We start from the raw sequence: 27,927 nt of genomic DNA, 5'->3' as shown, positions 1-27,927 counted from the left end.
CCCCATAGTACAATAGTTGACCTATTCTATTTTTGGGGCTGCAGGTAGCCTAGTGGTTAGAGCGTTGGGCAAGTACTCGAAAGGTTGCTGGATATGCTATGGGATAGGTTACATAAGGTGTGGGACTTTAATTTGATAAAGTTGCAAAAAAAAGGTATGCATTGTTTCTTGCCTTACGCTGGGCATCATTCACAAGTGATAGTCTCATATTGTCACCCATCAGACTGTTCTTGATTTAGTCTTGTCTTTACATATACTAAATAATCTGTGTGAAATTTGTTTTGATTTAGAATAGACCATTATCATGCACCTGTCTCGAAACGGGAGCAGAAAAAAATACATGTCATTTATGCACTTAAATAGCAAATGGAAGACGCTTTTCCCGTGGTTCCTGTTGTTAAGAGAAGCATTGTGCTTAATATTAGGAAAGTTGAGAAATAAATATAGCAGACCTAGCCTATCGAATGCTGATGGGATCCTCCTCTTTTTAATAGAGCCCATCACTCTGTTTTCTCGGGCAATTGCGTAGCCTATATAAATGTTGCGCAACATGAGCTCATGGGCTCTCATGAAGTGTTTGATTAAATTTTCGATTAAATTTCCATTGAGTTCAGAGTGATTAGAGCTTGGAGAAGCTTATTTACCGTGAATAAAAAGGTACGTGGAATTTGACTGCCTTCATGATTCATGACCGTCGGTGTAGAGGTAATATTGTCACCATAACAGCCCTAATCACAATACAAGGCAGCCATTGCGAGTGTACCCATGAGTTTGCCAGAGTTAGCGGTTCCAAGCATGTTTTATTGAATCTATTTCTACGTTAGCTATTTCTACATTTGCTGCAAGAAGCAGCAAAGTTTCATCATGTTAATTGTTAATTATCCATGTTATCGCGGAAACGGACTCAACCACAAGAATGCCTGGCAGTCCCATCTCTCTCCCGTGTTCGTTCCACAAAACCAAAAAACTCATGATTTAAAAAAACAGTTAATTAAGACCAATATTTTATTCTCACGACGGTCTTCATCCATAACCGTTGATTACACGGTTATAAGGTAATTGTGCCAGCCCTAGTGAGGAGACGTGTGGCACAGTCCAAGCCAATCAGAGAGTGGTGGCTCACTGTCCTCACTGTCACAAATGGATTAAGATGCATGGCCCACTTCCTGGGAAACCAACCAAGGCTCATCAGACATAGGACAGGAGGGCACACAGGCCAAGCCAGCTGTGTGATGGACTGTGATATGCAGTGGGTGATACTGTGTGTGTCTGTCTGTTCTCCTCATGTCTACAATAATAAGAATATCCCCAGAGGGATGTATCATCACAAAGCAAGGATCAATCAGCCGGCTAACTGTTGATCAGAAAGCTATGGGTTATTGATCATGTCAAGTTATTCATAACATTTCAATTTCAAGTCAATCTTTCTCTATGAGCTATACGAACTATGGAGTTTTTAAGATGATTCAGGAAAGTAAGCTGGCTAACTTTTTGATCCTGGTGAATGGGCGAGGTGGAGGATAGGGTTTGGACAGCACTGGGGTGTTCGCTCCGTCAACAGGTAGTAACATGGCTGATTCAGTCAGTCAGTCAGTCAGCCAGCCAGCCTGCTTGCCTTCCTGCCGGTCTGTCTGTCTGTCTGGTTGTCTGTGTCTGTCCCACATGTGACTCAGAAGCTCTTAATCTAATCCAAAGCGTACCAGCTTTAATACGGTATTTCAATCATTTTTATGCACCCATATAATCCACTCCATAAACACGCATTCAATCAATATAATAGGCTATGGTACTTATCCCCCAGGCTGTCACATACAATACAGACGTTATTGTTGATATGTACTCTACATATCAAGGCTGTGAAAAAAGGTATGCTAAAGGTATGCTAAAGGTATGCTGCAAAACAATAATTAAATGTATTGCTTGATTATACCAATGATCACAACAATAACAATCCATAACAACGTTGGAGCCTGTTCTACACCATTAATGGACTGGAACACTTAAAGGACGGGTTCTATATAGGTCCTACACAGTATCATTACGTACCCAAATCCAGCAGCCAGAATTTGCAGTTTTCCGAGGGTCCTGCTTGAGAACTCATATGGTACAGAGGACTAACAGCAAAAATAGACCGTATTCCATTTGCCATGGCAACCTGCCAAGGTACTATTCAACTTCTCACACCGTTTAAAATCCAATTCCTCAAAATAATGATATAAAACAGATAAAGAATCATGTAGTTGAAGAAAAAGCTATAGGAAGCAGCTGTATCCTCTAGCTCAGATGAGATCAGTCTGCTGTGTTTGTGGGATTGGATCTGCTCTCTCTTCTCCACTGTCCCAGAGAGTGGGCTGTTGTGCTGTGAGGGCAAGCCTTCTCTGTCCCAAAGGAACATTCAGAATCAGAAGGCACACTTTAACGTAAAACCCCTAGTAGAAGCTCCAGAACTCAAACAGCATGCGCTCAGCTTCCACAAGCATTATGTACTGTAGAAATGTAGCATCTTTAGTAGCAGCTTTAATTCCAGCACAGTTGCAATGTCCTTATTTAAGCTAAGCTCAAAACACTTAAATTAGTTTTATTGCTGCCAAAAACAATGCACAAAGAGAACTTTCAGCAGTGTGACTGTCTGTAGCTGCTAAGGTGCCTCTCATACATTTGTACAGTCAGATCTCAATCTACCTTGCAGTGCATACAGGGTTGGAGGAGTAAAACAGGCAGCCCACACAAAGCTCTCCCTGTTCAACTGTATGCTTTTTCATCAGGATCTCTGGGCACTAACCACAGAGCCTGTTTCCTGTAAGAACCAAACACACACACATACATGTGTGCAACGTGCACAACACAAGCACGCGGAACACACACACACGTGCGCCACACCAAAAAAGCTAAGGCCTCCCTGGTACCTTCGAGAAGGTAACCGTTTTAAGCTGAATCAGCAACTGAAGGGAGGTGTTGCTGCTGTCTCTTTAGCACATTTTAGAAATACGCTGAACTTATTGATGGTCCCTATTCCCCCTACTGTACACTTCGGTCCACACTGCTCTAGCTGTGGATAGTCATAGTGCCATTTCCTAGTCCAGGGATCCTCAACTACATTCAGCCGCGTGCCAATTTTTTCTTGGGCAGATGGTCAGGGGGCCAGAGCGTGATAAAAAAAAATACATATATTTACACTGCAGATGGACCGCAAGAAGCCTAGACAGAAATAATACTTGTCAAAAATACGAAACATCATTTTAAACCTTGATTACATTTGGGAACATTGTCCTGCGTAGGGTGCCGTCTTTCAGATGGGATGTTAAAAACGGTGTCCTGACCATGTTTCATGGCTAAATTCCCAACCTGGCCACATTCCATCATGACCACCTAATCATCCTCCTCATTCGTAATTGGCATATATCCCTTCTCACCTCTCCACCTGATAGCTGATGTGTGGTGAGCGTTGTGGCACAAAATGGCCGCCATGCATCACTGAGGTGGGTGCTACACATTGATGGTGGATGAGGGGAGTTTCCTCCTACTATTTAAAGCGCTTTGAGTACCTCAGTTGGTAGAAAAGTGCTATATAGATCCAATCAATTATTATGAATTATTATTATTTGGATACGATCGCAAAATCTCTCTATTGTGCGTGGGAATACCTGGAAACAGATTTCCAAAATCTTGGAGCTGATTTTCTGGTGTTTTTACAGTCTTTTATGTCCAACAATGAAAATTATATGTATATAAATATACATATATCTTTTTTTTAAACTCAGAACACTAGGGGGCAAATAAAACCATCCGAGGGCAGACAGTTGGGGAACTCTGTCCTAGTCCATGGTCCTAAAGTTGGAAAATACAAAAATAGCCAAAAAGCAGTAACTTAGTCTAATTCAGTTTACAAACTTAATTGCAAGAACACCACAGGAGTCACATCAACAGCATTTTCTGAGAACTTGTAGGATTTACACAAGCTATGACATCTACTAACTCACCACAGGCAACCAGCCAGCAAGGGCTTTGTTCTAAATCCAAGGGATGGAGAATGTAATGAGGAAAAACAATGAATGAATAGTCTTCCTGTGAGTTAGTGAGACACATCCATCCATCCCCTTCTACAACTCCCAGACGTTTACCAGGGCAAACCTCCTGCTCACAGGCTGCACTCATTCTGGCCCAGCCATGCATCTGGGTGACAGCACCAGTCGGGGGTAGGAAGAGGAGAACTCCCCGATCTACCCCCAAACCGTCCACTGCCCTGAGAAAAAGGCCTAGGCCAACATGCTCTGCTTCATGGACAAAGCACCACAAAGAAAAAGGGAGCACCAAGGACAGGTTCATCCTCCTAGTTCTAAAAGAGCCCTGCTGAGGGGAGTCTTTAGCAGTTTGTAGTTTTATCAGTCTGCATAACAATTCACTGCTGCGTGGGTATAAGAACGGACCATCTAAGAAGTTCTGATGCTCAGGAAAAAGTACACGTGAAACTTGAAGGTAGTAGAATAGTAAAGACCTGGATGGGAAATCCTTTAGTTTGTTATTAGTTAGAGAAAACCATCCAAGTGTGTAACATGCATCAAACACTACCTGGTTTAAGCCAATAGAAATATAGGATTCCCCACTCCCCTATAAAATGATGAAGAGCCTAATGTTTAGGAAACCATGGATTTTTAACATTTAACGAGGCAAGTCAGTTAAGAAGAAATTCTTATTTATAATGACGGCCTACCGGAGAACAGTGGGTTAACTGGTCTAGGAACAGTGGGTTAACTGCCTTGTTCAGACGCAGAACGATAGATTTGGACCTTGTCAGCTAGGAGATTCGATCCAGCAACCTTTCAGTTACAGGCCCAACACTCTAACCACTAGGCTACCTGCCACCTCAGGTAGCCTTGTGCCGCACCATGGAAACCACCAGTATACAGGACACAAACATCACCTCTATCTTATTACAGACAGGACAGGAGGAGGGCGGGCCATCTGACAGGAACAAAGCTTGACTGAGTGACTCAGTCATGACAGAACAGAAGCTCCAAGTGCCACCCAGGTTTCTTTGACCTCATCCCCTGGGGTCTGGAATGGGATCAGGTCATGGAGCTCAAAAACGACTTCTCCTTTGAAGAAAAAAATGAACAAAAATGCATGTGTTTTTTATTGGACAAGTTCAGGTAGTCTCTACCTGTTTCAGTCAGTTATCTTCTGTTTGATGCCTGACGAATATGAACCATGAGAGGCCATGTACAGACCAGTGACAGGCCATGTATGCATGTATGAATTCCCACAGAATAATGTAGATGGTAATCCACAATATGTTTTCCACAGCAGCACGTGAGTCATCAACAGCTCTCGACAGACTGTAAACCAGGGAGCACCTGGAATCCTTCACTGGCTGCAAGTACACACTCACCCACTAGAAACCCCATGGGACCAAGGTGCCTGTGTATACTTGTGTGTATAACACAACCCAACCAAGCCGCACTGCTTCTTGACACAACGCACATCCAACCCGGAAGCCAGCCGCACTAATGTGTCGGAGGAAACACTGTACACCTAGCGACTTGGTCAGCGTGCACTGCGCCCAGCCCGCCACAGGAGTGCGCGATGAGACAAGGATATCCCTCCCGGCCAAACCCTCCCTAAACCTCCTGGTCGCGGCCGGCTGCGGCAGAGCCTGGGCTCGAACCCAGCATCTCTGGTGGCACAGTTAGCACTGCGATGCAGTGCCTTAGACCACTGTGCCATCCGGGAGATCTCAGACATTCTTTTTTACTTTTGCTGAACATATAATTTGATATCCATATGATCCATATGATGTGTGCATGTCATCTTTTCCTCTACTGCATTCCAGGTGCCTCACAACAGCAAGGCTGACAGTGTGTCTGTGTATCTGTGTCTGTGTCTGTGTCTCTGTGTCTGTGTATCTGTGTATCTGTGTGTGTTCCAGCCTTCTCAGTCCCAACATCAAGGCCTACCTTTGTGGTGGTGGTTGAATAGTCCTTCCATCTCTATACTGGAGCGTGAGTGAGCGATGCAGAGCATGGCACAGGGTACTATGCCCTCCTGGGCAGGGGAGCGGTCCGTGGTCCTCACCAGGCACCAGTCTGGCTTGTCATGAAGCCTCTCCAGCACCTCTACCGTCTGACCCCTCCGTACAGTCAGCTCAGAGCTGCTGCCATTACTAGCCACAAAGTCATGGATGACCACGGTCAGCTCACAGCCACCAGAGAGCTGAAGCGAGGGAGGGATGGAGAGGGAGAGAGAGAGGGAGGGATGGAGAGAGAGAGAGAGGGAGGGATGGAGTGGGAGAGAGAGAGGTAGGGATGGAGAGGGAGAGAGAGAGAGAGGGAGGGATGAGAGGGAGGGAGAGAGAGGGGGAGTGAGGGAGAGAGAGAGGGGGTGGGATGGAGAGAGAGAGGGAGGGATGGAGAGGGGAGAGAGAGAGAGAGGGAGGGATGAGAGGGAGGGAGAGAGAGGGGGAGTGAGGGAGAGAGAGAGGGGGTGGGATGGAGAGAGAGAGGGAGGGATGGAGAGGGAGAGAGAGAGAGAGGGAGGGATGAGAGGGAGGGAGAGAGGGGGAGTGAGGGAGAGAGAGAGGGGGTGGGATGGAGAGAGAGAGGGAGGGATAGAGAGGGAGAGAGAGAGAGAGGGAGGGATGAGAGGGAGGGAGAGAGAGGGGGAGTGAGGGAGAGAGAGAGGGGTGGGATGGAGAGAGAGAGGGAGAGAGAGGGAGAGAGAGAGAGGGGGAGTGAGGGCGAGAGAGAGGGGTGGGATGGAGAGAGAGAGGGAGAGAGAGAGGGGGAGTGAGGGAGAGAGAGAGGGGGTGGGATGGAGAGAGAGAGGGAGAGAGTGGGAGAGAGAGAGAGAGAGAGAGGGGGAGTGAGGGCGAGAGAGTATGTCAGATTTACTATAAACATTACATGACATAAAATAATAGTTTGAGGTTATGAAGAAACAGCCTAAATTTATTGATGTTTAGGAGCAGTATCATAATGAGGGTGTGAAATATAACTACATGTCATTAAATGGTGAGATTCTCAGGATGTACTAATCAGCAATAGCGAGTCTATTATTAGCATGTCAACAACTGAGTTCTTATATGGGTTTGAAGGTCCCCAAGTCCCCCTGAGAACTTCTGATTTACCACTTGTCAGTCATTCCGTTTCCCCAGACCCAGTCTCAGTCACAAGGCTAGAATAAGAGCTTATTCTGATGGCCATTAGAATGTGCCATCAGCACAGTGCAGGCTCCAAACCAACCACATACTGTAGCTACTGTAGCTCAACTGTACTGAGTTGTACTGTAAACATGTCGTTCTGGTGAGTCACTAGACTCACATTCAGATGCCTCAACATGACTCAAGAAACGCTCTGGCATTCTAAAGCAGTAGATGCAGGGGAAAAACACGACCATTAAAGTGCCATATATGCCATTAAAATATATATTGAGGGATATATACAAGGGAAATCAGTTACAGGAGAATGACGATCACCCTCGGCAGTTCCACACTGACAACACGTTCTTCAAATGACTATCAAATCAAACCAATTACAGACTCCAACCAACATCCCACCGACATGGCTAGTTAGTAACTGCTAGAGATCCATACATACCCATTGGTAGTGAGGCAAAGCCAGCGAGTTCAAAAGCTGAGCCACCGGACCTGAGTTTTTATTGTTCTCCATGATTCTGTCCTCTGTCCTCTTTTCCTTCATACTCTGATGCTCCTGATGCTGAATCTAATCCATCGACGCGACACAAGGTTAATTAACACTGAACCACACTGACCTGAGGTAACACGCAGGCCCACCTACTCTCATATCCCTCTGCCCGATCGCCCTACGATGGTATCTAGGTACTATATACCAGAGCCAAAGCACTCCCTTCCTTGTCTACTGTACCAGCTGTGCCTTCTCCAAGGAGAGGCTGGAGATATGACACTGACACAGAGAGTGGTACAGCTAGTGGGAGGCTGACACACTCGTTGACGCGTCGCCGACACACAACTCGGCTCTGTCATTGCCTCTCACAGATCTCACAACACCAGGCGAAGACGCAGAGAGCGAAGAGAAAGAAAGACAGAGAGCGAGGCAGAGAAAGGGGGGGAGAAAGTAAAAAAAGAGAGCGAGAAAGAGAGAGAGTTGACTGTGAGTGATTGTTCCCTGCATTAAAGGAACCACGGCCCATTAGTGTACATGAGAAGACACATGGAATCTCCCTCCTCACCTCTCCGTGACCTTGACTGACCTTCTCTGTGTTGTTTTCTGTACCCTGACAGAACCAGAGCTACACTGTGTCAGGAAGGACACATACAGAAAGGGACATACTATGCATGTCTTCCAAATGTCACCATATTCATTTTGCTGTGCATTATTTTTGACCAGGAGTGCACTATAAAGGGAATAGGGTAGCATTTGGGACTCAACCACTGTGGCTAAGTCAAATTGAACCTAATTCCTTGATTTAGGAGCATAGCTGCATAGATCATAATAACTGCAAGTCCAGCTTTGGCAGGGAAACATGGTCCCTAAAGAGGCGGAGTGTTTGTGTGAGAGAATATAGCTCTGACTGTGAGTAGGAGTGATGTCCTTCTGTGCTGTTATTGCCTGATAAAATCACACTGTTCCTTCCTGAAGAAGGACCATGTTTCTCATCATCTCTGAGATGGAAAGGAAAAGTCTAACGAAAGTTTGGTTTTCAGACAGTCCCTTATCAGTCAACAGGTTCACAGGAAGCCAGTCCAAATTAAAATGATGTCTTGAAATATTAAATTCAAATGGACTTGTCTGGTTGCGGTCTCTCCTAAAAATGACCGGATTTAGAGGCTACAGTTTGAAATGCTGTTGAAAAGACGTCTCTAGAGTCTAACGTGTCAAGTGATACTGTGAAGACCTCCGCTGTTCCACAACAGAGACCAACAGCCACCGTTGGTGAAGCCCTAAACTGCAGGGATTGTAGAAGCAGACCATTGTCTTACATCAGACAGAAGACTGAAGTAAAGACTCCGGAGTTGGCAACGTGCTGTATTTGAATGGCGTAGCTGTTGGAAGGCAATGGGCAGCCTATGATGACTCACCTTGTCGCTGTCCAGTGTGTTCTGAGAGGTACGGGAGGCGATAGAGATGGTGTCTGGCTGACTGCTGGCATCACCCTGGCTGTCCAGGTCCTCTCCATGACTACAGAGGAGGAAGATGTCAAACAAAATAGGGCGGGGCAGCTCTCACAATCATAAACTGTTGGGGCACTTTCATGTTAGTTTGTGCTGCGGAATTGACAGAACAATAACTGTAATGTATAAAACCAATGTCCAATGCAGTCGGTCCTGTATGGTCTGTAAGAAAGGCTGTGAGAAGTGATGAGGTTGATACAAGGTGCAGTACTGTACTGTACCTTCTGCCTTTGTGTTTGACTGTGCTGGCCTTGGGGATGTGAATAGGCTCCTTCAGGGCTCCTCTCAGGTGGATGGTACGCTCCTGGATCACCTCCCGGATGTGTTTGATCCAGTCCTGCTTGTTCTCTATGCTGGACGCCTGAGGGGACAGACGGACGGACGGTCAAGACAGACTGGCGGGCAGAAAGATCTCAGTCCACACATTCCCGATATTTCGACACTATCTATGATGCAACACTAACTGTATGCTCTGAGCTGTGTCAATACAGTGAACCCTGATGCCTTCATTGATAGAAATGATCTAAATGCTTACTATTTTTACCAGAGTACATGGACAGAACACACAAAGGACATTCCGTCATGTTCCTTTCATTCAGTAAGACCCTTTCAATCGATTACAGTATGTTTCACTGGCATCATAACCAGTCATTTCCGAGGAGCCATTTAAAGGCCCCTTCAGGGCTGTGTGAATGATGTGAATGCGTGGACACATAATTAGCATATGACTCACTCATGTCTTCATTGGAACTATGCAACAATAATCAAGAGTATGCTGCTGTTATATAACGGACAGATTAAGATCTGCCATAATATAATATGTATAATATATACACTACCGTTCAAAGGTTTGGGGTCACGTAGAAATGTAATTGTTTTTGAAAATACATTTTTTTGCCCATTAAAATAACATCAAATTGATCAGAAATACAGTGTAGACATTGTTAATGTTGTAAATGATTATTGTAGCTGGAAACGACCAATTTTTTATGGAATATCTACATAGGCGTACAGAGGCCCATTATCTGCAACCATCACTCCTGTATTCCAATGGCACGTTGTGTTAGCTAATCCAAGTTCTTTGTTTCTGGCCATTTTGAGCCTGTAATCAAACCCACAAATGCTGATGCTCCAGATACTCAGCTAGTCTAAAGGCCACTTTAATCACCACCACAGTTTTCAGCTGTGCTAACATAATTGCAAAAGTATTTTCTAATGATCAATTAGCCATTTAAAATTATAAACTTGGATTAGCTAACACAACGTGCCATTGGAACACAGGAGTGATGGTTGATGATAATGGGCCATTTCCAGCTACAATTGTCATTTACAACATTAACAATGTCTACACTGTATTTCTGATCAATTTGATGTTATTTTAATGGGCAAAAAATGTGCTTTTCTTTCAAAAACAAGGACATTTCTAAGTGACCCCAAACTTTTGAACGGTAGTGTACATAGCGTGTGTGTGTGTGTGTGTGTGTGTGTGTGTGTGTGTGTGCGTGCGTGCGTGCCATGACTCACAACGCATCAACACACATATATGTCTCTAAGTGCATGAACTGTTATGCCAATCATCAAACTCGAACACATACTGTAGGCCTGGTAAAGCCCACTCAAAGAAATAGTTTTGGGCGGAATTGTAGTGGGTTGAACATAAATCTTTAAAACTCACAGTAACACCCACTTAAGGAAATACGTTTTGGGCAAAAGTGGGAGTAAATATATACATATTCATTGCGCTTGATTGTTTGCTGGGTTACTGTTAAGTCATAATGTACCAGTTACCTTGAGCACCATCTTGTTGTCTGAGCTGGGGGTCCTCCCAACCCAGAGAGCAAACTTACAAGGATCCCCCTCCACATGTTCTGTGACACCCAGCTCTGAAGTCTTGGAGCAGAGACAACACAAAAACAGAGTTAGAGAAAGAACAGGAGAGAAATAGAGTAAATATAGGGTTGATAAAAAAGTATTGACTTGTGACCCCCCAATGGTGGAACAAACTCCCTCACGACGCCAGGACAGCGGAGTCAATCACCACCTTCCGGAGACACCTGAAACCCCACCTCTTTAAGGAATACCTAGGATAGGATAAAGTAATCCCTCTCACCCCTCCCCCCCTTAAAAGATTTAGATGCACTACTGTTCCACTGGATGTCATAAGGTGAATGCACCAATTTGTAAGTCGCTCTGGATAAGAGCGTCTGCTAAATGACTTAAATGTAAATGTAAAAATGTAAGATCGGCGCAGGCAACTCTTTTCCGTAAATCATTCATTGATGTGAATGGGAGACTTTAATTTAAGTTAAGCATGCTGATCTCAAGTCTGAGTTCCAGCCATTGTGATGAGAGAGTGGACAGGTTGTGCTTACAAAGAGCTTGCTCTTGTAGAGGTACTTGTTGCGTCCGTTAGAGTCCTTGACCTCCTTGCTGAAGACCAGGGACATCTCAAATAGGAACAAGTGGCGCTCGCGTCCCTTACGGATCAGAGTCTTGGGATCCCACACCTGGAAGGACTCCTGCAGGATCAGCTCTCCTTGGGAGTCAATATTCCCATCGAACCCTGGAGGGGGGAAGAGGAGAAGGAAGAGAGGGGACTGTCAAGTCACTTGATTCAAATCATTTCTAAACCTACAGCTGAAGTTGGATGTTTACATACACTTAGGTTGGAGTCATTAAAACTAGTTTTTCAACCACTCCACAAACTTCTTGTTAACAAACTATAGTTTTGGCAAGTCGGTTAGGACATCTACTTTGTGCATGACACACATATTTTTTCCAACAATTGTTTAGACAGATTATTTCACTTATAATTCACTGTATCACAATTCCAGTGGGTCAGAAGTTAACATACACTAAGTTGACTGTGCCTTTAAACAGCTTGGAAAATTCCAGAAAATGATGTTATGGCTTTAGAAGCTTCTGATAGGCTAATTGACATAATTTGAGTCAATTGGAGATGTACCTGTGGATGTATTTCAAGTTCTACCTTCAAACTCAGTGCCTCTTTGCTTGACATCATGGGAAAATCAAAAGAAATCAGCCAAGACCTCAGAAAAAAAATTGTAGACCCCCACAAGTCTGGTTCATCCTTGGGAGCAATTTCCAAACTCCTGAAGGTACCACATTAATCTGTACAAACAATAGTACGCAAGTATAAACATCATGGGACCACGCAGCCGTCATACTGCTCAGGAAGGAGATGCATTCTGTCTCCTAGAGATGAAGGTACTTTGGTGCAAAAAGTGCAAATCATTCCCAGAACAACGGCAAAAGACCTTGTGAAGATGCTGGAGGGAACAGGTACAAAAGTATCTATATTCACAGTAAAACGTGTCCTATATCGACATAACCTGAAAGGCCGCTCAGCAAGGAAGAAGCCAATGCACCAAAACCGCAATAAAAAAGCCAGACTACGGTTTGCAACTGCACATGGGGACAAAGATCGTACTTTCTGGAGAAATGTCCTCTGGTCTGGTGAAACAGAAATAGCCCAGCCCTGCTTCACTAGGAGCTAAAAGGAATGTCCAGTAAGTCAAGGCCTAGTCCTCCTACCACAGATAAAAGGGGAAACCCTTAGTTAGTTCTAAGTATATTTGCTCCTACCGTCCATCATGCTGAGGTGCATGGCGTCGTTGGCTCTCTTGGGGACACTGAGCATCACCTCCAGACCATCCTTGATCTCCCCCTTCCCCTCCTCACAGCAGGTCAGCAGCTCCTGAAGAGGAAATGCAAACACACACACACACACAAACACAGTGAGAGAGAGAGAGAGAGAGAGAGAGAGAGAGAGAGAGAGAGAGAGAGCTTAACAAACACAAATCTCCAGTTGCATTTCATAAACCACAAGGTCCAACAAAAGATAAAGGCTGTAATGGATTGTGTTCCATGTAAGATGCAGTTAGCTTCCAACACTGTAGCTTTGTTGACAACTAGCGATGTGATGTACAATAAACACGATCATTGTACAAGCTAGACTACAGAGGGTGAGAGAACAAAGGGCGCACCAGAACCTGCTGTGCTGTATGCTACATAATTATTACAGAGAGTCGTCTAGCTACTGTTTCTATTTGGCCAGTGTACAGTACCTTGAGAAGCAGCTGATACTTGGTTATTCTCTGGACAGGCTTGATGAGGTATGAGGATATGGAGTTGGCCAGCCGGTGCCTCTGTTGAATTTCCTGGAAACCAAAAGTCAGAGACGTCTTAAAGGGCACAGAGACGCCGAGGCAGCAGTCGCCAGCGTAACCCTGCTCCTAGACCTAGACAGACAGCACTGATGGAGGATGGAGATACCCCTCTCCTCAGAGCTGGAGGTCACTGACAGCAACCTAAGGTCAATCTTCTGTGAGTAGGTTTCATCTACCCCTCTTCCTCCCAACTGTACTACCACCACAACTCATGTTAAGTTCAGCCTCACTGCCAAACACCCAGAAATCACCCGGATAAGCCAGATTTGGAGGCTACCGTCATAACTGATATACCAGCATAATATTGCTTCCTTGTATTTATTCAAAACTATTAGCATAAACAGTACTTCAAAGGATCTGATTCAAAAGACCACATAATAAGACCACGCAGAATTTGATTAGTGGTTCAACATTTGATGTATTAAGTATTTATAGAATGCCTAAGTTGGTACTCATCTACACGTACATCAAAATAGGGCCCTGCATGCTCCAGAATGAGCTGGGTAGAGTCTGGTTTGTTCTTGCAGTAGTTCACATACATCTGGAACTTATCTGCCTGCAAAATGGACACACAACTGTTAAGAGACACAATATTCCCGCAACATCTCAGCCATGTCAACCTATGTCAGTGTTGTAAGCTGGCTTGTCCAAACAGTGAGACACTCACCCAGGTGACAAAGCAATGACCCACGTCCTCAGGTAGCTGTTCGTATTTCTCCAACTCCTTCAGGAAGATGCTGTACAGAAAGAGAGAATCAGGATCTTATTCACCACGAACTGAACAGAACTAAACGGGGCAACACGAGGAGGGCCTACCTGAACTTGTCCAATAAGAAATGCTTGTTTTCATTATTATTTATGGTGTGTACTAATAAATAGGACCCAGGTTGAGTTACTATAGACCAGTCTTAGGTTGATTGAGCCACTCCAGTGCATCTACAAGGCAAGGGGAGTCCGGTGTGGGTAACTCCAGTACAGAACACTAACTTGTGGTGGAACTCGTAGAGGTCCAACATGTTGCCAAAGATGATGTGCTCTTTGTTGACGATGCCTGGAGGGATCTCCTCAACACCACTGGTCATCTCCCACAGGTAGGTCTGGAAACCACACAGAGAACAACACATCATCTTTACCTGCTTGTATTCCTGACTTCTCACATTTCTACAACCAGAAAAAAAACAGATGACAAACTAAAACTAAACCAGATCAATCCAGCATACCTTTTGCATTGCCCTTGGGCCTTGGCTTACATACTGTTTTCCTTTCTTGACGGACTCTATACAGGGGCCACTGTATAGAGTCCGTCAGTAAACGAGTGTGAATGTGTCACAGGTTGAATGGAGTGGCGGTTTCTCAGTACTTACATCTGTACACTCCCGCAGGTCTCTGACGTAGGCCTTCTCTGTCTGAATGAGCTCTGCCATTATGAACCTGGGGACAAAAACATTCAACTTCTGGGAACTGCAGCAGAGAGAAAGAGAGACTGTCTTGTGTTTTGGTCTGTTTTGTGTGGGTCAGGGGCATAGACAAATGTCCCATGTGACATGATATTCTACGTCCCAAATGGCACCCTATTTCCTATATAGTGCACTACCTTTGACTAAGGCTCTGGTCAAAAGAAGTGCACTATTTAGTGAATCAGGAGCCATTTGGGATGCACACAGACAGCACAGTAAAACCCCAGAAAAATATTGTTATATTGTCAAATACAACAGATAGGTGCAGTGAAATGTGTTGTTTTTATTTAAATTAAATTTTGCATGGCCTAAATGCAACATCAAACATCAAAGTCCCAAAAGGAAAGGGCAACTAAATTACAAGTAGCTCACTTTTTCAACCGCCTCATTACTTCAATAGCCTTCCAGTGGCTCTGAATTTGAAGTTAAATACAGTACGTCATACTTTAAAAACATCTGAATATTATTTATAAGATATCATGAAAATATCTTAAATGAAATAAATGGTAAGTGTTAGACAATACTAATGTTAATTACTGCAGTATGAATATGTTAAAAATGTCTGTTATCCGGTGAAAACGTTCCTGTCTGGTATTCCCACCTGCCAGTGCTTTTAATAACAACGGTGCTTCTCCACCACACTGTGTAACCACTGTGTATGTGAATGTGTTATTAACAGTGATGCTTCTCCACCACACTGTGTAACCACTGTGTATGTGAATGTGTTATTAACAGTGATGCTTCTCCACCACACTGTGTAACCACTGTGTATGTGAATGTGTTAATAACAGTGATGCTTCTCCACCACACTGTGTAACCACTGTGTATGTGTTAATAACAATGATGCTTCTCCACCACACTGTGTAACCACTGTGTATGTGTTAATAACAATGATGCTTCTCCACCACACTGTGTAACCACTGTGTATGTGAATGTGTTAATAACAGTGATGCTTCTCCACCACACTGTGTAACCACTGTGTATGTGTTAATAACAATGATGCTTCTCCACCAAACTGTGTAACCACTGTGTATGTGAATGTGTTAATAACAGTGATGCTTCTCCACCACACTGTGTAACCACTGTGTATGTGAATGTGTTAATAACAGTGATGCTTCTCCACCACACTGTGTAACCACTGTGTATGTGTTAATAACAATGATGCTTCTCCACCAAACTGTGTAACCACTGTGTATGTGAATGTGTTAATAACAATGATGCTTCTCCACCACACTGTGTAACCACTGTGTATGTGAATGTGTTAATAACAATGATGCTTCTCCACCACACTGTGTAACCACTGTGTATGTGAATGTGTTAATAACAATGATGCTTCTCCACCACACTGTGTAACCACTGTGTATGTGAATGTGTTAATAACAATGATGCTTCTCCACCACACTGTGTAACCACTGTGTATGTGAATGTGTTAATAACAATGATGCTTCTCCACCACACTGTGTAACCACTGTGTATGTGAATGTGTTAATAACAGTGATGCTTCTCCACCACACTGTGTAACCACTGTGTATGTGTTAATAACAATGATGCTTCTCCACCAAACTGTGTAACCACTGTGTATGTGAATGTGTTAATAACAGTGATGCTTCTCCACCACACTGTGTAACCACTGTGTATGTGAATGTGTTAATAACAGTGATGCTTCTCCACCACACTGTGTAACCACTGTGTATGTGTTAATAACAATGATGCTTCTCCACCAAACTGTGTAACCACTGTGTATGTGAATGTGTTAATAACAATGATGCTTCTCCACCACACTGTGTAACCACTGTGTATGTGAATGTGTTAATAACAATGATGCTTCTCCACCACACTGTGTAACCACTGTGTATGTGAATGTGTTAATAACAATGATGCTTCTCCACCACACTGTGTAACCACTGTGTATGTGAATGTGTTAATAACAATGATGCTTCTCCACCACACTGTGTAACCACTGTGTATGTGAATGTGTTAATAACAGTGATGCTTCTCCACCAAACTGTGTAACCACTGTGTATGTGAATGTGTTAATAACAGTGATGCTTCTCCACCAAACTGTGTAACCACTGTGTATGTGAATGTGTTAATAACAATGATGCTTCTCCACTACACTGTGTAACCACTGTGTATGTGAATGTGTTAATAACAATGATGCTTCTCCACCACACTGTGTAACCACTGTGTATGTGAATGTGTTAATAACAATGATGCTTCTCCACTACACTGTGTAACCACTGTGTATGTGAATGTGTTAATAACAATGATGCCTCTCCACCACATTGTGTAACCACTGTGTATGTGAATGTGTTAATAACAGTGATGCTTCTCCACCAAACTGTGTAACCACTGTGTATGTGAATGTGTTAATAACAATGATGCTTCTCCACCAAACTGTGTAACCACTGTGTATGTGAATGCTTACTCTTTCCTCCTGGCAGACTTCCTCTTCTCCTCATTGAGTTCGTGGGCAGCATCCCTCAGCTTGACCTCTGACCCTGGGACGCTGGCGGGGATGATGTCCAGCTGCAGCCCTTTACTCTGTAGGACAGACAGGGGACTTTACGAGGCACCGCCGAGGGGACACGGGCACAGACACACAGATACAGACTCACGCATAGACACAGAGACACACACTCTCACACATGAGCGTGAGCACGCAAATACACACACACGCACACACTTTTCAAATCCCACCTTTCATCTGTTTCACACACACACACAACCTCCCCCCTCCCACACATACACCATCTTTCATCTCAACCCTCCACTCCAACATTCCCCCACCCTGTCCTCCAGTACTCACGGCCTTGTTGGAGTCAGAGGATACGATGCCCAGTGCTTTCTCCAGACAGGACCGATACTTGTCCATGCGGAGGGAGAAGTCTCTGTAGCGCTTGTCCACAGAGGTGACCCATTTCTTTATCTCCAGCGCATGGGCGTGCCCTTTGTCACAAAAGCCATCTGCCAGCTGGATCAACAGTTTCACCCTCTCTTTGGTTTGCTGTCAATACAAAGAAAGAGACAGAGAGTGAAAGAGAGAATGAACGGGGGCCGCGGAGTGTTTGTGTGTGTGTGCGCGCGTGCCTGTGTTTGTGTGCGTGTCAACCATGGGAGCCAAATCCACTGTGCCAGGGGTTCATGACTACAATAAAGTTTCCTGCCACACAATAACTCAGGAGGCCAGAACATCAGGGACAATAGGCTGCCCTGTGACTGGGCCTCATAGATACAGTATCATAATACCTAGCACAGGGCCACAAACAGGGCAGGGCAGCAAAACACACTACCTGGTAGCGTCCCAAATGGCACCCTACTCCCGAATATAGTGCACTACTTTTGACCAGGGTCCAAATTTAGTAGGTAGGGAAGAGGGTGCCATTTGGGACGCTTCCACGCAGATGGCCAGTACCCTGCACAACCTAAACAGATCCCAGACAGCCCTACACGGTGTATGTATGGGACATGTTGACTGACACTAGTCCCTTTACATCTCAACACACTGGCTAAGCTTCTTACAGGCATCACAATCTAAACAAACCATACAGTCTGATTCAGAACTACAAAGGTCAGTGTCTGTTATAGAAAATACATAGATTACATCCAGTAGATGAGTGAGGTGGTGTTTGATAGTGTTGGACACTGCTGGAGGGGGCCTTCACCTTGGCTGTGATCTGGAAGTCTTCGTGCTCCTTCAGGAGCTCCTGTGTGTGGTGGATACTGGATCCGGTGGAGGTGTGGGTCGACAGGTAGAACTCTCCCGTGTCGTGGATCCACTCCAGAGCCTGTGAACCAATCACAACGAGACGAGGTCCAGATCACTTATCTGTCATCACACTAATGTTTTATTCCTATTCCCTAGCCTTCTGCCTTTGAGGAAGTGTGCACTTGTTCACGCCCCCTCATGTACATAAAGCTAGAATCCTTCATTGAAACAATATCAAAGAGGACTCCCTGCCCCTGTTTTGCTAACCAACTGAGGGATGAGACTAGAGAAATGTAACCACTCTCAAATTCGTAGACAGAGCTATGGATGCAGGGACTAACATATAGTTTTAACCATGTTGTTAGGCTATACAGTGTTTGTTTACAAACATTACAATAAAACAAGCTTATATTGTGGGCTCCTCACACCATTCTATACATTTGACATCTACGAGGGGATAGGAAGATGCACTCTTCACTGCTGCCTCTCCAGACCAGTGTAATGCTAACACCAGCCCACATGGGGGAGCAAACAGTCTCCAATTGAGATATACTTCAGCCTGCTCTGCTGCACACATTCGGTCCGTCAATCAGCACTGACTAAATGAGAGGAGAAGTTTTGGAGAGAATGAGGAGAGGAAAGACACTGTACTACAATAAGCCAGTGTTAAAATGTAGGGCATGTAATTACAGCTGTGGTAACACTACCGTTGTGCTGTTACCAGTCTACCTAATTCCCAATTCCTCTCCAAAAACATCACTGAATGGGAACGAAACCAGATTCGGAGGCTTTGGTTTGGTCAGCCCCTGGTCAAAACATTAGTCTAACCGGTGCTTAGTTGAGCAGTTTGCACAGGGTTCAAAATGGTTGTATGGTATAGTATGACCGGACATATTGTTATATGTCTACTTTTATAGCTTGTGTTGACTCTGTCTATGTGACCGTGTTGTTGTAGTCATGAATGTTACTGTTCTGGTATTGTTCTCCTTGAGGAGCAGCACTGACCTGCTTGGCACTGCGTTCAAACACCACATACTGCTGACACTGGTCCAGTCTCCTCTTCCTCATTGTCCAGAAGTGCAGCACCCGGTTCTCTCTCTGGAGCAGCTCATTCAAGATGTCTGACAAAACCACAAGAGACACGTTATCATTTAAACCATGGCTATGTCACAAAAGGCCAGCTAGTCCGACAGTCTACTACTAAAGCACTTAAGTAGTGCACTATAGAGGGAATAGGGGGCTATTTGGGACACATCCCATCTGTCTAAAAGAAGAGGGCAACTGAAAGGAACACCACAGTAAAGAACGATCTAAGGTGTATTTGATTGGGAAGGAAAAAAAGAGGCACTTACTTTTGACCTGTGTTTCAGGAGCCTTGACGTGAGACAGCATCCCTGGCATGTTGACACTGTTTCTGTGCAGGTACTTCAGGAAGACGTCCGCGTTTCGCCTTGCTAGTGTACAAGCCTTGAGGAACGCCTCCTTCTGCTCCAGGTGTTTGCTGATCATGGGTGTGACATGGTCTGACTCACTGTTAGGGCCCAGTTTATCAGCTCCCCCACACCAGTCCTCCTCACGCTTATACTCCTGCTCCAGGCTCTCCAGGACACTGCACACCTACAGAGCAGCACACAGCACAGGTCAAAACTACACTACCCACAATGCACCACAGAGCCCACACTAACTACATGAACGCAAATACATGGAAAACTGCAGTGTAATACCATATAATACCACCTTATCTAGAGTGGTTAATATACCCTAATCGGGGCCATGTTACTGGGCTAGGGGCCAATGGGCCTCCTCTGGCGGGTTGCCATGGAAACAGTTAGCGATGTCCCACCCACCTGCTCGGAAGTCTTGTAGAAGGCTACAGAGGCGTTGACCAGTTTGAGCCGGTCCTCCATCTTGAGCATGAGCTGCTGCCAGTGGTCGGCCACCTTCTCTGCACAGTCCCGGATCATGTCCATGTCGTAGTGGTTGGCTTGGAGTAGGGCCTCAGCCTTCTGCTGCACCTGCAATGCACTCTGGTGGGTTTTCTGCGGAGAGGGAGAGAGAGAGGGAGAGAGAGAGAGAGAGAGAGGGAGGGAGGGAGGTGATTAATTAAAGTGTTTCCACTTCATAAATATTGTTCACATTAACATCTTCAAATTTTCACCAGAACACGGAGGATTGTGATTGGAGGCTACGGCTACAGGAAAGGAGTCTGTGTTATTCACCATGTGAGTCTTCTACCTGGCTTCTGCTACCATGACTGTTAACATACCACAGCATTAGACAATATCATTACAATCCCATAATCAAATCGACCGAGTAACTGGGACTAATAATCTCCAACAGTGTTTTTTCCTCTCCTTCCACAGTGAGTAGATGACTCCAGAAACCTTCCTGCATAATCTCAGCCCTGCAGAATGTAGTCCTTTATACAGTACGGCTGCATTTAAAATGAGCCCTGCTCAGAAGAGTTCAACGGAAATGTTCTGGGGTGAAAACAGGGGCCTGTTTCTGGTGAAAGACAGAGAAGGGGGTGATTTATGATGAATACAGGATGAAAAGAGGAGTGGGGGAGGTTTGGGTTTTTACTGAGGTGTGTAGGAGGAAGGTAGAAGGAAGGAAAAGAGGAAGAGGAGAATGAGAGAGAAGGAGGAGAGGAGAGGAGTACGAGGGGGATGGAGATGAGGAAAATAATAAGAATTTGCTGGGTGTTTATATTTGTCCTATTTCACACATGTGTGTATTAATATGCATGTGTGAAACGGAAGGGTGTTTTTTACATATCCCACTCACCCTGAGACGTCCTCGGAAAGTGGGGTCACGGGTAGGGTCACGGAGAGGAGGAAAAGAGGAGGAGGAAGAGAAGGAGTGGAGAGGGATGGAGAAAAAGAGGAATACATGAGAGAGATGGAACAGAGAGTTACCTCTATGGCATGTTGGAATTGCTCGTGTTCCTTCTGTAGCTGTTCTGCCTCCTGTAGAGAGCTGGCTGTGATCAGACCTGCATTCAGCATGGACTCTCCATTACGGATCCAACCCAGCACCTGAAACACACACACACACACACACACACACACACACACACACACACACACACACACACACACACACACACACACACACACACACACACACACACACAAACACAGACACAGACACAGACACACAAGGAGAGAAACAGTAATAGGTTAGACTAAGATAAACAGTCACACACACAGCACCTACATTAACCGCAGACACGTTGATAATGGACGTGGTAATAAAGACTCATCATCACAGATAAGCACAACCTCCAGTATACAGGCCTAACCCACCATGTTGTCACCACCCTGACACACACACACACACACACAAGGGTATACATCAAGCGTCAGGCAAGGTCAAGTCAGCTGTGACACGTCAACCACGACCCTTTCGTCTCCCCACCTCTCCCCCTCCCACCCTCCCACCCTCCTCTTTGTCCACACAGGGACGGCCTGCCAAAGGCCCCAGGGAGGATTCCACACCGTCTCCTCCTCCGGGCTCCGCTCTGAGTCAGCACTGCTCATCTGCTGTGTATCTGACACATGCTCTGTGCTATCACTGCTGCCAAAATCCTAGCTCAGCATAGCGGCTGTGTGAGGGAAGAGGCTAAACGCTGCTCAGTGAGTAACAGACAGACAGAACTACTGCTGCTGTATTCTGCCTGGCCTGCTCTCTCAGCTTATAGCCACAAAAACACACATAGGCCTCTCTTCCCTTCCAGGACACAAGTAATCTCTCGCTCTACAACGATGACCGAATGAGGAAAATGAAATAAATGAATAAACAGAATAAGATTAACAGATGATGCTCCTGCTGGCCTAGTTTCTCTTTAACTCATTTTTGGGCCGTTGGTCATCTCTAAAGGACTGCTCTACTTTCCCAGCACACATTGCAGTGTTTCAGTCTTAGGAGAGAGTGAGAAAGAGAGAGAGAGAGAGAGAGAGAGAGAGAAAGAACAAAAGTAGGAGAGAGAGAGAACCCACAAGTAGAAGAGGGAGACAGAGAGAGAGAATGAAGTGTGTTTACCTGTTTGACCTCGGCCTGAAGGTGGCGTAGCTGGACACACTGTTCCAGGTGCCTCCTGTGCTGCTCGGCCGCCACGTCCAGCTCCTGCTGTTTCTCATGGAGGAACTCCAGCAGGTCCTGAACACGTGTAGCCATGTCCACATCCCTGTCACACAGCAACTCCACACCTGGAGGGAGAGAGAGGGGGGGGGGGGGGGGCAGAGAGGGCGACAGAGAGAAAGAGAGCGAGAGAGAAACAGAGAGGGAGACAGAGAGAAGGAGAGCGAGAAGGAAGGAGAGGGAGAGAGCTCATCAGCTACTGTAGCAAATCCTGAAAACAACACAAAGAACAAGAGCCATTATGCAACCCAAACCTAACAAAAATATTAAAAGAGAGAAGCAAGGTCTCTCTCTCTCTCTCTCCTCATACAAAACAATCAGTCTCGACTACATCAAAAAGATTGACAGTTAGGTAAGCATACAGACATACATCAGTAGCTCCGTATGGCCAGACAGTCAGACACACAGGAACGAATCTGCCATTAACATTATATTACTTACATTTCACTCCTGTGTTCCAGACCTGCATTGGGCTGCTGGAGTACAGAGCATGTCTGTCATGGAAGCACTGTGTCTGTCTGTCTCTTTGGTGTCCAGGAGAGAACTGCTCTGGGATGCATTCCGATTATGCAAAATCTCCTCTGTGTATGTCGTCATTGACGTGTGTGTGTGTGTATGTGTGTGTGCCAATGCAGCCTGTCGTCCTGCAGCACTGCCTAGTGGTTTTACTCAGCAACATGAGTTCATAGGATTACAGTGAAATCTGCTCGTCTGGCCTTGGCCTACTGCCGCTACTGTGCTGAGCTCTCCAGTGCCCGATAGCTGGGTTAAAAGGCCCTCCCCATTCCTCCCCTCTCCCTATCTTCTCACCCACAACGCTGAGCTGACCCGGCCTGGCTTACAGCTCATCTGCCCTGGCAGCAGCAGCAGCAGCGCTTTGGCCCATCCGATGTGTCAGTGTGTGTGAGTGTACGGCAGAAAATAAAATGTGTGTGTGCATCGGTCCGTGTGTGTTTCTCCACTACTCACCGCTGGCCTGGACCTCTGTAACGTACTGCAGCAGCTCCTGTCCCTGGTGGATGACGTCGAAGGTCAGGTTGTTCATGGTGAGGGCCTTGTCAGCATGGTGCTGGAGCCTCTGCTCTGCCAACGTCAGGTCCTCTGTATCAAACTCACCCATCTGCTGGGACAGCTCCTCATTCCACGACTCCAGGTCTGAGATGATCTGGGAGTGTGTGAGGGAAGGACAAGGGCTAACACTTCATTTGGATAGTCCTCGATAGAGGATCTATAGATACTCAAACTGTCAACTGCAGCAACAAACTATCAACTGCATTAGGTATTTGTTGGTATTTGTTGTGGTATTGTTAGATATTACTCGTTAGATATTGCTGCACTGTCAGAACTAGAAGCACAAGCATTTCGCTACACTCACAATAACATCTGCTAACCATGTGTATGAGACCAATAACATTTGATTTGATTTGAACAACAACCTATCTACTGCAATGGAAGGGTAGAAATAGACATAGAAACACAATGATCACTGTAAGTTAGTTTGAAATAAAGGTCACTGCTAGTGACATAACACGTACAGGACAAACATATGTACAAACACACACAAATGACAACCCTCTAGGTGGAATATGACCTGAGAGGGGTGGAAACTAAATCGGCGTCAGAATGAAAGGATTTGTAATGACATCAAAACACCAGCCAAACTGATCTTAGAGACAGTAGCTAAGTGTTTAGTGTTCCCTAGAATGATACACTTCTCCCTTGGTTATAGAGGGACTAACCAGACTAGCTGGCGTGACTGTAGGCAACACTGTAGATCGTCTGCCTGTGATGTTAGCACTTGTTAAAGGACCCACCCAAGCACACTTGCTGAAGGAGGGTGAATCATGACGCCCATCCACTCTGGCACGGTGATGGGTACTCTGTCAGTCTTTTCTCTGTGATGCCAGCTTGGGCTGGGCCTGACTGGGCTTACCTCACCTAATCCACAGCACTGCTTCACTGTTGCCCTCCATATTCATTGGAATTAAGTAAAAATCAATCAATGTAGTGACCAAGGACCAAGAGGGTGGATGCCGGGTGGTGATTCTTTTTGTTGCCAAACCTATCCGAAATATCATGGCTGCTCACAATGACTAGCTTACCATTTCAATTTGTCTTTATATAATACAAATCCATTGTCTGTTTTACAGAATTGCTTTCCTGATGCTTCAGAGAGAGACATGCTGGCACTAGTCTCCATTTCACACATGGATCACAATCCCATTCAGCTGCTGCTCAGCCACATACTGAAGAGCTAAATGTAAAGAATGTGTCCGAGGGAAATTCAAGGCGTCCAGAGTGATGGTCGTCGAGGGGAAACTATGGAAAAGTAATACGGGTCATGAACTAAAGCGATGGCTGACTATCCAGCTGACGTAGTAAAAAATAAATGACTGGGAGGAAATTGAGAGGCTCATACAGCTGCCTGCATCCATTCACATGAGCAGTGAAATCAAATCTCAAGGCATCTGACAATGAAGAAGAGAAGAGGAGTCAGAAAATGAACGGGAGAATGAGATGGTTCTGAGTCAGGAACGGGAGAATGAGAGGGTTCTGAGTCAGGAACGGGAGAATGAGAGGGTTCTGAGTCAGGAACGGGAGAATGAGAGGGTTCTGAGTCAGGAACGGGAGAATGAGAGGGTTCTGAGTCAGGAACGGGAGAATGAGAGGGTTCTGAGTCAGGAACGGGAGAATGAGAGGGTTCTGAGTCAGGAACGGGAGAATGAGAGGGTTCTGAGTCAGGAACGGGAGAATGAGAGGGTTCTGAGTCAGGAACGGGAGAATGAGAGGGTTCTGAGTCAGGAACGGGAGAATGAGATGGTTCTGAGTCAGGAACGGGAGAATGAGATGTTTCTGAGTCAGGAACGGGAGAATGAGATGGTTCTGAGTCAGGAACGGGAGAATGAGATGGTTCTGAGTCAGGAACGGGAGAATGAGATGGTTCTGAGTCAGGAACGGGAGAATGAGATGGTTCTGAGTCAAGAACGGGAGAATGAGATGGTTCTGAGTCAGGAACGGGAGAATGAGATGTTTCTGAGTCAGGAACGGGAGAATGAGATGGTTCTGAGTCAGGAACGGGAGAATGAGATGGTTCTGAGTCAGGAACGGGAGAATGAGATGGTTCTGAGTCAGGAACGGGAGAATGAGATGGTTCTGAGTCAGGAACGGGAGAATGAGATGGTTCTGAGTCAGGAACGGGAGAATGAGAGGGTTCTGAGTCAGGAACGGGAGAATGAGATGGTTCTGAGTCAGGAACGGGAGAATGAGAGGGTTCTGAGTCAGGAACGGGAGAATGAGATGGTTCTGAGTCAGGAGAACTGAGGGAGAATGAGATGGTTCTGAGTCAGGAACGGGAGAATGAGATGGTTCTGAGTCAGGAACGGGAGGGAGAATGAGAATGAGGGTTCTGAGTCAGGAACGGGAGAATGAGATGTTTCTGAGTCAGGAAGGGGAGAATGAGATGGTTCTGAGTCAGGAACGGGAATGAGATGGTTCTGAGTCAGGAACGGGAGAATGAGATGGTTCTGAGTCAGGAACGGGAGAATGAGATGGTTCTGAGTCAGGAACGGGAGAATGAGATGGTTCTGAGTCAGGAACGGGAGAATGAGATGGTTCTGAGTCAGGAACGGGAGAATGAGATGGTTCTGAGTCAGGAACGGGAGAATGAGATGGTTCTGAGTCAGGAACGGAGAATGAATGAGATGAGATGGTTCTGAGTCAGGAACGGGAGAATGAGAGGGTTCTGAGTCAGGAACGGGAGAATGAGATGTTTCTGAGTCAGGGAACGGGAGAATGAGATGGTTCTGAGTCAGGAACGGGAGAATGAGATGGTTCTGAGTCAGGAACGGGAGAATGAGATGGTTCTGAGTCAGGAACGGGAGAATGAGAGGGTTCTGAGTCAGGAACGGGAGAATGAGAGGGTTCTGAGTCAGGAACGGGAGAATGAGATGGTTCTGAGTCAGGAACGGGAGAATGAGAGGGTTCTGAGTCAGGAACGGGAGAATGAGATGGTTCTGAGTCAGGAACGGGAGAATGAGATGGTTCTGAGTCAGGAACGGGAGAATGAGATGGTTCTGAGTCAGGAACGGGAGAATGAGAGGGTTCTGAGTCAGGAACGGGAGAATGAGATGTTTCTGAGTCAGGAACGGGAGAATGAGATGGTTCTGAGTCAGGAACGGGAGAATGAGATGGTTCTGAGTCAGGAACGGGAGAATGAGATGGTTCTGAGTCAGGAACGGGAGAATGAGATGGTTCTGAGTCAGGAACGGGAGAATGAGATGGTTCTGAGTCAGGACGGGAGAATGAGATGGTTCTGAGTCAGGAACGGGAGAATGAGAGGGTTCTGAGTCAGGAACGGGAGAATGAGATGGTTCTGAGTCAGGAACGGAGAATGAGATGGTTCTGAGTCAGGAACGGGAGAATGAGAGGGTTCTGAGTCAGGAACGGGAGAATGAGATGGTTCTGAGTCAGGAACGGGAGAATGAGATGGTTCTGAGTCAGGAACGGGAGAATGAGATGGTTCTGAGTCAGGAACGGGAGAATGAGATGGTTCTGAGTCAGGAACGGGAGAATGAGATGTTTCTGAGTCAGGAACGGGAGAATGAGATGGTTCTGAGTCAGGAGCGGGGGAGAATGAGATGGTTCTGAGTCAGGAACGGGAGAATGAGATGGTTCTGAGTCAGGAACGGGAGAATGAGAGGGTTCTGAGTCAGGAACGGGAGAATGAGATGGTTCTGAGTCAGGAACGGGAGAATGAGATGGTTCTGAGTCAAGAACGGGAGAATGAGAGGGTTCTGAGTCAGGAACGGGAGAATGAGATGGTTCTGAGTCAGGAACGGGAGAATGAGATGGTTCTGAGTCAGGAACGGGAGAATGAGATGGTTCTGAGTCAGGAACGGGAGAATGAGATGGTTCTGAGTCAGGAACGGGAGAATGAGATGGTTCTGAGTCAGGAACGGGAGAATGAGAGGGTTCTGAGTCAGGAACGGGAGAATGAGATGTTTCTGAGTCAGGAACGGGAGAATGAGATGGTTCTGAGTCAGGAACGGGAGAATGAGATGGTTCTGAGTCAGGAACGGGAGAATGAGATGGTTCTGAGTCAGGAACGGGAGAATGAGATGGTTCTGAGTCAGGAACGGGAGAATGAGAGGGTTCTGAGTCAGGAACGGGAGAATGAGATGGTTCTGAGTCAGGAACGGGAGAATGAGAGGGTTCTGAGTCAGGAACGGGAGAATGAGATGGTTCTGAGTCAGGAACGGGAGAATGAGATGGTTCTGAGTC

General features: G+C 45.8%; 1 pseudogene; it reads right to left on the bottom strand.

Annotated features, from left to right (window-relative positions):
- LOC115114073 (triple functional domain protein-like) overlaps positions 1–27,927 on the bottom strand; it is a 139,962-nt pseudogene that overhangs the window by 28,000 nt on the left and 84,035 nt on the right.

This window comes from Oncorhynchus nerka, linkage group LG3, assembly GCF_034236695.1.
Source record: "Oncorhynchus nerka isolate Pitt River linkage group LG3, Oner_Uvic_2.0, whole genome shotgun sequence".
Lineage (NCBI taxonomy): Eukaryota > Metazoa > Chordata > Actinopteri > Salmoniformes > Salmonidae > Oncorhynchus > Oncorhynchus nerka.
This window is presented reverse-complemented; position numbering and strand designations above follow the sequence as displayed.